Genomic DNA, 10,891 nt, shown 5'->3' with positions numbered 1-10,891 from the left:
GATGTCTAGACAAAACGCATCTTTGGAGGGGATGCCTAGTTCAGATTTCGTTGACTGTATCATTTGGAATGGAGGCCTGGATCTCTTGGGAAATGTATCATCTGACAATGCCCCCTCGTCAGCACGTGCCTCTGCCCGACAGGTTAGGTGTATGAAAATACGTAAATGCAGCAGCCCGAATAGCTCAGTCGGTAGAGCATCAGACTTTTAATTTGAGGGTCCAGGGTTCAAGTCCCTGTTCGGGCGCTGCTTTAATGTTCACCTTCCTTCAGTAGGTAGTCTTTCCATACTTGCATTTGGTCAGATTTAAAAATGGCTTTACTGCGAAAGCATACCATGCGATTATCTGAGGACAGCGCCCCGCTTACAAAAGCATACAAACATTTTCCAATCATATAGAGTCACGAAAGTCAGAAATAGCGATCAAATTAATCACTTACCTTTGAAGATTTTCATCTGGTTGCAGTCACAAGAGTCTCAGCTACACAATAAATGTTTGTTTTGTTCAATAAAGTCCCTCTTTATATCCCAAAAACTCAGTTTTGTTGGCGCGTTGTGTTCAGTAATCCACTGGCTCAAAGGCGGTCAAAACACGCAGACGAATACGTCCGAACAGTACCGGTAAAGTTTGTTGAAACATGTCAAACGATTTTTATAATTAATCTTCAGGTTGGCAATTGTCTAAATACTCGATAATATTTCAACCGGACAATAGCGTATTCAATAGAAAGGAAAAAACAACGAGCGGCGCACTTGGTCATGTGCGCAAACCTGCACTGCATGCTTCCTCAGTCCACTGACAGTAGGTCTCATTCTTCTTCATTTTTCAGAAAACAATCCTGAAACAATGTCTAAAGACTGTTGACATCTAGTGGAAGCCATAGGAACTGCAATATGGGTCCTAACCCATTAGAAACTCAATAGGCATTCAATTGAAAACTTCCCACATCAAAAAAAATCCCACTTCCCGGATGGATTTTCCTCAGATTTTCACCTGCCATATCAGTTCTGTTATACTCACAGACATCATTTGAACGGTTTTGGAAACTTTAAAGTGTGTTCTATCCAAATCTACCAATTATATGCATATCCTAGGTTCTGGGCCTGAGTGACAGGCAGTTTACTTTGGGCACGCTTCTCATCCAGATGTCGAATCACTTCCCCTAAGCCATAAGAAGTTAAAATCCGTGTTCGAAGACTGATTTAAGCCTGTCAATCAATCACACAGCATCATCTGATCTGGGAATTTGCAGTGTGACAGGCTTTTATGAGAGACAATTGTCATCTAAAGCAGAATTGGTTTGGTTGTTTTCGTTCGAGGTTTGTACTGTAAGCCACATTGGTACTTGTGTTGATTCATTGACTTCGCTGTTTAAAGAAGGTAGAGATTGCACACAAAAAACACTGACCACGACGTGATTTGAACACGCAACCTTCTGATCTGGAGTCAGACGCGCTACCCGTTGCGCGCCACGATGTCTAGACAAAATGCATCTTTGGAGGGGATGCCTAGTTCAGATTTCGTTGACTGTATCATTTGGAATGGAGGCCTGGATCTCTTGGGAAATGTATCATCTGACAATGCCCCCTCGTCAGCACGTGCCTCTGCCCGACAGGTTAGGTGTATGAAAATACGTAAATGCAGAGCCCGAATAGCTCAGTCGGTAGAGCATCAGACTTTTAATTTGAGGGTCCAGGGTTCAAGTCCCTGTTCGGGCGCTGCTTTAATGTTCTCCTTCCTTCAGTAGGTAGTCTTTCCATACTTGCATTTGGTCAGATTTAAAAATGGCTTTACTGCGAAAGCATACCATGCGATTATCTGAGGACAGCGCCCCACTTACAGAAGCATACAAACATTTTCCAATCATATAGAGTCACGAAAGTCAGAAATAGCAATCAAATTAATCACTTACCTTTGAAGATTTTCATCTGGTTGCAGTCACAAGAGTCTCAGCTACACAATAAATGTTTGTTTTGTTCAATAAAGTCCCTCTTTATATCCCAAAAACTCAGTTTTGTTGGCTCGTTGTGTTCAGTAATCCACTGGCTCAAAGGCAGTCAAAACACGCAGACGAATACGTCCGAACAGTACCGGTAAAGTTTGTTGAAACATGTCAAACGATTTTTATAATTAATCTTCAGGTTGGCAATTGTCTAAATACTCGATAATATTTCAACCGGACAATAGCGTATTCAATAGAAAGGAAAAACAACGACGGGCGCGCACTTGGTCATGTGCGCAAACCAGCACTGCATGCTTCCTCAGTCCACTGACAGAAGGTCTCATTCTTCTTCATTTTTCAGAAAACAATCCTGAAACAATGTCTAAAGACTGTTGACATCTAGTGGAAGCCATAGGAACTGCAATATGGGTCCTAACCCATTAGAAACTCAATAGGCATTCAATTGAAAACTTCCCACATCAAAAAAAATCCCACTTCCCGGATGGATTTTCCTCAGATTTTCACCTGCCATATCAGTTCTGTTATACTCACAGACATCATTTGAACGGTTTTGGAAACTTTAAAGTGTGTTCTATCCAAATCTACCATTTATATGCATATCCTAGGTTCTGGGCCTGAGTGACAGGCAGTTTACTTTGGGCACGCTTCTCATCCAGACGTCGAATCACTTCCCCTAAGCCATAAGAAGTTAAAATCCGTGTTCGAAGACTGATTTAAGCCTGTCAATCAATCACACAGCATCATCTGATCTGGGAATTTGCAGTGTGACAGGCTTTTATGAGAGACAATTGTCATCTAAAGCAGCATTGGCTTGGTTGTTTTCGTTCGAGATTTGTACTGTAAGCCACATTGGTACTTGTGTTGATTCATTGACTTCGCTGTTTAAAGAAGGTAGAGATTGCACACATACAAAACACTGACCACGACGTGATTTGAACACGCAACCTTCTGATCTGGAGTCAGACGCGCTACCGTTGAGCCACGCGGTCTAGACAAAATGCATCTTTGGAGGGGATGCCTAGTTCAGATTTCGTTGACTGTATCATTTGGAATGGAGGCCTGGATCTCTTGGGGAAATGTACCATCTGACAATGCCCCCTCGTCAGCACGTGCCTCTGCCCGACAGGTTAGGTGTATGAAAATAAGTAAATGCAGAGCCCGAATAGCTCAGTCGGTAGAGCATCAGACTTTAAATATTAGGGTCCAGGGTTCAAGTCCCTGTTCGGGCGCTGCTTTAATGTTCTCCTTCCTTCAGTAGGTAGTCTTTCCATACTTGCATTTGGTCAGATTTAAAAATGGCTTTACTGCGAAAGCATACCATGCGATTATCTGAGGACAGCGCCCCGCATACAAACATTTTCCAATCATATAGAGTCACGAAAGTCAGAAATAGCGATCAAATTAATCACTTACCTTTGAAGATTTTCATCTGGTTGCAGTCACAAGAGTCTCAGCTACACAATAAATGTTTGTTTTGTTCAATAAAGTCCCTCTTTATATCCCAAAAACTCAGTTTTGTTGGCGCGTTGGGTTCAGTAATCCTCTGGCTCAAAGGCGGTCAAAACACGCAGACGAATACGTCCGAACAGTACCGGTAAAGTTTGTTGAAACATGTCAAACGATTTTTATAATTAATCTTCAGGTTGGCAATTGTCTAAATACTCGATAATATTTCAACCGGACAATAGCGTATTCAATAGAAAGGAAAAACAACGACGGGCGCGCACTTGGTCATGTGCGCAAACCTGCACTGCATGCTTCCTCAGTCCACTGACAGTAGGTCTCATTCTTCTTCATTTTTCAGAAAACAATCCTGAAACAATGTCTAAAGACTGTTGACATCTAGTGGAAGCCATAGGAACTGCAATATGGGTCCTAACCCATTAGAAACTCAATAGGCATTCAATTGAAAACTTCCCACATCAAAAAAAATCCCACTTCCCGGATGGATTTTCCTCAGATTTTTCACCTGCCATATCAGTTCTGTTATACTCACAGACATCATTTGAACGGTTTTGGAAACTTTAAAGTGTGTTCTATCCAAATCTACCAATTATATGCATATCCTAGATTCTGGGCCTGAGTAACAGGCAGTTTACTTTGGGCAAGCTTCTCATCCAGACGTCGAAATACTTCCCCTAAGCCATAAGAAGTTAAAATCCGTGTTCGAAAACTGATTTAAGCCTGTCAATCAATCACACAGCATCATCTGATCTGGGAATTTGCAGTGTGACAGGCTTTTATGAGAGACAATTGTCATCTAAAGCAGAATTGGTTTGGTTGTTTTCGTTCGAGATTTGTACTGTAAGCCACATTGGTACTTGTGTTGATTCATTGACTTCGCTGTTTAAAGAAGGTAGAGATTGCACAAACGAAAACACTGACCACGACGTGATTTGAACACGCAACCTTCTGATCTGGAGTCAGACGCGCTACCGTTGCGCCACGATGTCTAGACAAAATGCATCTTTGGAGGGGATGCCTAGTTCAGATTTCGTTGACTGTATCATTTGGAATGGAGGCCTGGTTCTCTGGGGAAATGTACCATCTGACAATGCCCCCTCGTCAGCACGTGCCTCTCCCCTAGAGGTTAGGTGTATTAAAATAAGCAAAGGCAGACCCCGAATAGCTCAGTCGGTAGAGCATCAGACTTTAAATATTAGGGTCCAGGGTTCAAGTCCCTGTTCGGGCGCTGCTTTAATGTTCACCTTCCTTCAGTAGGTAGTCTTTCCATACTTGCATTTGGTCAGATTTAAAAATGCCTTTACTGAGAAAGCATACCATGCGATTATCTGAGGACAGCGCCCCGCTTACAAAGGCATACAAACATTTTCCAATCATATAGAGTCACGAAAGTCAGAAATAGCGATCAAATTAATCACTTACCTTTGAAGATTTTCATCTGGTTGCAGTCACAAGAGTCTCAGCTACACAATAAATGTTTGTTTTGTTCAATAAAGTCCCTCTTTATATCCCAAAAACTCAGTTTTGTTGGCACGTTGTGTTCAGTAATCCACTGGCTCAAAGGCGGTCAAAACACGCAGACGAATACGTCCGAACAGTACCGGTAAAGTTTGTTGAAACATGTCAAACGATTTTTATAATTAATCTTCAGGTTGGCAATTGTCTAAATACTCGATAATATTTCAACCGGACAATAGCGTATTCAATAGAAAGGAAAAACAACGGACGCGCACTTGGTCATGTGCGCAAACCTGCACTGCATGCTTCCTCAGTCCACTGACAGTAGGTCTCATTCTTCTTCATTTTTCAGAAAACAATCCTGAAACAATGTCTAAAGACTGTTGACATCTAGTGGAAGCCATAGGAACTGCAATATGGGTCCTAACCCATTAGAAACTCAATAGGCATTCAATTGAAAACTTCCCACATCAAAAAAAATCCCACTTCCCGGATGGATTTTCCTCAGATTTTTCACCTGCCATATCAGTTCTGTTATACTCACAGACATCATTTGAACGGTTTTGGAAACTTTAAAGTGTGTTCTATCCAAATCTACCATTTATATGCATATCCTAGATTCTGGGCCTGAGTAACAGGCAGTTTACTTTGGGCAAGCTTCTCATCCAGACGTCGAAATACTTCCCCTAAGCCATAAGAAGTTAAAATCCGTGTTCGAAGACTGATTTAAGCCTGTCAATCAATCACACAGCATCATCTGATCTGGGAATTTGCAGTGTGACAGGCTTTTATGAGAGACAATTGTCATCTAAAGCAGAATTGGTTTGGTTGTTTTCGTTCGAGATTTGTACTGTAAGCCACATTGGTACTTGTGTTGATTCATTGACTTCGCTGTTTAAAGAAGGTAGAGATTGCACAAACGAAAACACTGACCACGACGTGATTTGAACACGCAACCTTCTGATCTGGAGTCAGACGCGCTACCGTTGCGCCACGATGTCTAGACAAAATGCATCTTTGGAGGGGATGCCTAGTTCAGATTTCGTTGACTGTATCATTTGGAATGGAGGCCTGGATCTCTTGGGAAATGTATCATCTGACAATGCCCCCTCGTCAGCACGTGCCTCTGCCCGACAGGTTAGGTGTATGAAAATACGTAAATGCAGAGCCCGAATAGCTCAGTCGGTAGAGCATCAGACTTTTAATTTGAGGGTCCAGGGTTCAAGTCCCTGTTCGGGCGCTGCTTTAATCTTCTCCTTCCTTCAGTAGGTAGTCTTTCCATACTTGCATTTGGTCAGATTTAAAAATGGCTTTACTACGAAAGCATACCATGCGATTATCTGAGGACAGCGCCCCGCTTACAAAAGCATACAAACATTTTCCAATCATATAGAGTCACGAAAGTCAGAAATAGCAATCAAATTAATCACTTACCTTTGAAGATTTTCATCTGGTTGCAGTCACAAGAGTCTCAGCTACACAATAAATGTTTGTTTTGTTCAATAAAGTCCCTCTTTATATCCCAAAAACTCAGTTTTGTTGGCACGTTGTGTTCAGTAATCCACTGGCTCAAAGGCGGTCAAAACACGCAGACGAATACGTCCGAACAGTACCGGTAAAGTTTGTTGAAACATGTCAAACGATTTTTATAATTAATCTTCAGGTTGGCAATTGTCTAAATACTCGATAATATTTCAACCGGACAATAGCGTATTCAATAGAAAGGAAAAAACAACGGCGGCGCGCACTTGGTCATGTGCGCAAACCTGCACTGCATGCTTCCTCAGTCCACTGACAGTAGGTCTCATTCTTCTTCATTTTTCAGAAAACAATCCTGAAACAATGTCTAAAGACTGTTGACATCTAGTGGAAGCCATAGGAACTGCAATATGGGTCCTAACCCATTAGAAACTCAATAGGCATTCAATTGAAAACTTCCCACATCAAAAAAAATCCCACTTCCCGGATGGATTTTCCTCAGATTTTCACCTGCCATATCAGTTCTGTTATACTCACAGACATCATTTGAACGGTTTTGGAAACTTTAAAGTGTGTTCTATCCAAATCTACCATTTATATGCATATCCTAGATTCTGGGCCTGAGTGACAGGCAGTTTACTTTGGGCAATCTTCTCATCCAGATGTCGAATCACTTCCCCTAAGCCATAAGAAGTTAAAATCCGTGTTCGAAAACTGATTTAAGCCTGTCAATCAATCACACAGCATCATCTGATCTGGGAATTTGCAGTGTGACAGGCTTTTATGAGAGACAATTGTCATCTAAAGCAGAATTGGTTTGGTTGTTTTCGTTCGAGGTTTGTACTGTAAGCCACATTGGTACTTGTGTTGATTCATTGACTTCGCTGTTTAAAGAAGGTAGAGATTGCACAAACGAAAACACTGACCACGACGTGATTTGAACACGCAACCTTCTGATCTGGAGTCAGACGCGCTACCGTTGCGCCACGATGTCTAGACAAAATGCATCTTTGGAGGGGATGCCTAGTTCAGATTTCGTTGACTGTATCATTTGGAATGGAGGCCTGGATCTCTTGGGAAATGTATCATCTGACAATGCCCCCTCGTCAGCACGTGCCTCTGCCCGACAGGTTAGGTGTATGAAAATAAGTAAATGCAGAGCCCGAATAGCTCAGTCGGTAGAGCATCAGACTTTTAATTTGAGGGTCCAGGGTTCAAGTCCCTGTTCGGGCGCTGCTTTAATCTTCTCCTTCCTTCAGTAGGTAGTCTTTCCATACTTGCATTTGGTCAGATTTAAAAATGGCTTTACTGCGAAAGCATACCATGCGATTATCTGAGGACAGCGCCCCGCTTACAAAAGCATACAAACATTTTCCAATCATATAGAGTCACGAAAGTCAGAAATAGCAATCAAATTAATCACTTACCTTTGAAGATTTTCATCTGGTTGCAGTCACAAGAGTCTCAGCTACACAATAAATGTTTGTTTTGTTCAATAAAGTCCCTCTTTATATCCCAAAAACTCAGTTTTGTTGGCTCGTTGTGTTCAGTAATCCACTGGCTCAAAGGCGGTCAAAACACGCAGACGAATACGTCCGAACAGTACCGGTAAAGTTTGTTGAAACATGTCAAACGATTTTTATAATTAATCTTCAGGTTGGCAATTGTCTAAATACTCGATAATATTTCAACCGGACAATAGCGTATTCAATAGAAAGGAAAAACAACGACGGGCGCGCACTTGGTCATGTGCGCAAACCTGCACTGCATGCTTCCTCAGTCCACTGACAGTAGGTCTCATTCTTCTTCATTTTTCAGAAAACAATCCTGAAACAATGTCTAAAGACTGTTGACATCTAGTGGAAGCCATAGGAACTGCAATATGGGTCCTAACCCATTAGAAACTCAATAGGCATTCAATTGAAAACTTCCCACATCAAAAAAAATCCCACTTCCCGGATGGATTTTCCTCAGATTTTTCACCTGCCATATCAGTTCTGTTATACTCACAGACATCATTTGAACGGTTTTGGAAACTTTAAAGTGTGTTCTATCCAAATCTACCATTTATATGCATATCCTAGATTCTGGGCCTGAGTGACAGGCAGTTTACTTTGGGCACGCTTCTCATCCAGATGTCGAATCACTTCCCCTAAGCCATAAGAAGTTAAAATCCGTGTTCGAAGACTGATTTAAGCCTGTCAATCAATCACACAGCATCATCTGATCTGGGAATTTGCAGTGTGACAGGCTTTTATGAGAGACAATTGTCATCTAAAGCAGAATTGGTTTGGTTGTTTTCGTTCGAGATTTGTACTGTAAGCCACATTGGTACTTGTGTTGATTCATTGACTTCGCTGTTTAAAGAAGGTAGAGATTGCACAAACGAAAACACTGACCACGACGTGATTTGAACACGCAACCTTCTGATCTGGAGTCAGACGCGCTACCGTTGCGCCACGAGGTCTAGACAAAATGCATCTTTGGAGGGGATGCCTAGTTCAGATTTCGTTGACTGTATCATTTGGAATGGAGGCCTGGATCTCTTGGGAAATGTACCATCTGACAATGCCCCCTCGTCAGCACGTGCCTCTGCCCGACAGGTTAGGTGTATGAAAATAAGTAAATGCAGAGCCCGAATAGCTCAGTCGGTAGAGCATCAGACTTTTAATCTGAGGGTCCAGGGTTCAAGTCCCTGTTCGGGCGCTGCTTTAATGTTCTCCTTCCTTCAGTAGGTAGTCTTTCCATACTTGCATTTGGTCAGATTTAAAAATGGCTTTACTGCGAAAGCATACCATGCGATTATCTGAGGACAGCGCCCGCTTACAAAGAAGCATACAAACATTTTCCAATCATATAGAGTCACGAAAGTCAGAAATAGCAATCAAATTAATCACTTACCTTTGAAGATTTTCATCTGGTTGCAGTCACAAGAGTCTCAGCTACACAATAAATGTTTGTTTTGTTCAATAAAGTCCCTCTTTATATCCCAAAAACTCAGTTTTGTTGGCTCGTTGTGTTCAGTAATCCACTGGCTCAAAGGCGGTCAAAACACGCAGACGAATACGTCCGAACAGTACCGGTAAAGTTTGTTGAAACATGTCAAACGATTTTTATAATTAATCTTCAGGATGGCAATTGTCTAAATACTCGATAATATTTCAACCGGACAATAGCGTACTCAATAGAAAGGAAAAACAACGACGGGCGCGCACTTGGTCATGTGCGCAAACCAGCACTGCATGCTTCCTCAGTCCACTGACAGAAGGTCTCATTCTTCTTCATTTTTTCAGAAAACAATCCTGAAACAATGTCTAAAGACTGTTGACATCTAGTGGAAGCCATAGGAACTGCAATATGGGTCCTAACCCATTAGAAACTCAATAGGCATTCAATTGAAAACTTCCCACATCAAAAAAAATCCCACTTCCCGGATGGATTTTCCTCAGATTTTCACCTGCCATATCAGTTCTGTTATACTCACAGACATCATTTGAACGGTTTTGGAAACTTTAAAGTGTGTTCTATCCAAATCTACCAATTATATGCATATCCTAGATTCTGGGCCTGAGTAACAGGCAGTTTACTTTGGGCAAGCTTCTCATCCAAATGTCGAAACACTTCCCCTAAGCCATAAGAAGTTAAAATCCGTGTTCGAAGACTGATTTAAGCCTGTCAATCAATCACACAGCATCATCTGATCTGGGAATTTGCAGTGTGACAGGCTTTTATGAGAGACAATTGTCATCTAAAGCAGAATTGGTTTGGTTGTTTTCGTTCGAGATTTGTACTGTAAGCCACATTGGTACTTGTGTTGATTCATTGACTTCGCTGTTTAAAGAAGGTAGAGATTGCACACACGAAAACACTGACCACGACGTGATTTGAACACGCAACCTTCTGATCTGGAGTCAGACGCGCTACCGTTGCGCCACGAGGTCTAGACAAAATGCATCTTTGGAGGGGATGCCTAGTTCAGATTTCGTTGACTGTATCATTTGGAATGGAGGCCTGGATCTCTTGGGAAATGTATCATCTGACAATGCCCCCTCGTCAGCACGTGCCTCTGCCCGACAGGTTAGGTGTATGAAAATAAGTAAATGCAGAGCCCGAATAGCTCAGTCGGTAGAGCATCAGACTTTTAATCTGAGGGTCCAGGGTTCAAGTCCCTGTTCGGGCGCTGCTTTAATGTTCACCTTCCTTCAGTAGGTAGTCTTTCCATACTTGCATTTGGTCAGATTTAAAAATGGCTTTACTGAGAAAGCATACCATGCGATTATCTTTGGACAGCGCCCCGCTTACAAAGGCATACAAACATTTTCCAATCATATAGAGTCACGAAAGTCAGAAATAGCGATCAAATTAATCACTTACCTTTGAAGATTTTCATCTGGTTGCAGTCACAAGAGTCTCAGCTACACAATAAATGTTTGTTTTGTTCAATAAAGTCCCTCTTTATATCCCAAAAACTCAGTTTTGTTGGCACGTTGTGTTCAGTAATCCACTGGCTCAAAGGCGGTCAAAAC

The 10,891-nt window shown here is 41.9% G+C and overlaps 12 non-coding genes across 12 annotated transcripts; 6 read left to right on the top strand and 6 right to left on the bottom strand.

The window, feature by feature from the left end:
* The first annotated feature begins 173 nt into the window (after nt 1–173).
* trnak-uuu (transfer RNA lysine (anticodon UUU)) lies at nt 174–246 on the top strand. Its single transcript has one exon. It is a non-coding gene; the product is annotated as a tRNA-Lys (tRNA).
* Nucleotides 247–1,646: 1,400 nt separating this feature from the next.
* trnak-uuu (transfer RNA lysine (anticodon UUU)) lies at nt 1,647–1,719 on the top strand. Its single transcript has one exon. It is a non-coding gene; the product is annotated as a tRNA-Lys (tRNA).
* A 1,162-nt stretch (nt 1,720–2,881) lies between these two features.
* On the bottom strand, nt 2,882–2,953 carry trnaw-cca (transfer RNA tryptophan (anticodon CCA)). The gene has a single exon. It is a non-coding gene; the product is annotated as a tRNA-Trp (tRNA).
* A 1,392-nt stretch (nt 2,954–4,345) lies between these two features.
* Nucleotides 4,346–4,417, bottom strand: trnaw-cca (transfer RNA tryptophan (anticodon CCA)). The gene has a single exon. It is a non-coding gene; the product is annotated as a tRNA-Trp (tRNA).
* A 1,398-nt stretch (nt 4,418–5,815) lies between these two features.
* On the bottom strand, nt 5,816–5,887 carry trnaw-cca (transfer RNA tryptophan (anticodon CCA)). Its single transcript has one exon. It is a non-coding gene; the product is annotated as a tRNA-Trp (tRNA).
* Nucleotides 5,888–6,053: 166 nt separating this feature from the next.
* On the top strand, nt 6,054–6,126 carry trnak-uuu (transfer RNA lysine (anticodon UUU)). Its single transcript has one exon. It is a non-coding gene; the product is annotated as a tRNA-Lys (tRNA).
* A 1,161-nt stretch (nt 6,127–7,287) lies between these two features.
* trnaw-cca (transfer RNA tryptophan (anticodon CCA)) lies at nt 7,288–7,359 on the bottom strand. The gene has a single exon. It is a non-coding gene; the product is annotated as a tRNA-Trp (tRNA).
* Nucleotides 7,360–7,525: 166 nt separating this feature from the next.
* On the top strand, nt 7,526–7,598 carry trnak-uuu (transfer RNA lysine (anticodon UUU)). Its single transcript has one exon. It is a non-coding gene; the product is annotated as a tRNA-Lys (tRNA).
* A 1,162-nt stretch (nt 7,599–8,760) lies between these two features.
* trnaw-cca (transfer RNA tryptophan (anticodon CCA)) lies at nt 8,761–8,832 on the bottom strand. Its single transcript has one exon. It is a non-coding gene; the product is annotated as a tRNA-Trp (tRNA).
* A 166-nt stretch (nt 8,833–8,998) lies between these two features.
* On the top strand, nt 8,999–9,071 carry trnak-uuu (transfer RNA lysine (anticodon UUU)). Its single transcript has one exon. It is a non-coding gene; the product is annotated as a tRNA-Lys (tRNA).
* Nucleotides 9,072–10,234: 1,163 nt separating this feature from the next.
* On the bottom strand, nt 10,235–10,306 carry trnaw-cca (transfer RNA tryptophan (anticodon CCA)). Its single transcript has one exon. It is a non-coding gene; the product is annotated as a tRNA-Trp (tRNA).
* Nucleotides 10,307–10,472: 166 nt separating this feature from the next.
* Nucleotides 10,473–10,545, top strand: trnak-uuu (transfer RNA lysine (anticodon UUU)). Its single transcript has one exon. It is a non-coding gene; the product is annotated as a tRNA-Lys (tRNA).
* Nucleotides 10,546–10,891: the final 346 nt, after the last annotated feature.

Source organism: Salmo salar, chromosome ssa03 (assembly GCF_905237065.1).
Source record: "Salmo salar chromosome ssa03, Ssal_v3.1, whole genome shotgun sequence".
NCBI classification, from domain to species: Eukaryota; Metazoa; Chordata; class Actinopteri; order Salmoniformes; family Salmonidae; genus Salmo; species Salmo salar.
The sequence above is the reverse complement of the archived record's forward strand: the minus strand, read 5'-3'. Positions and strand labels throughout refer to the sequence as shown.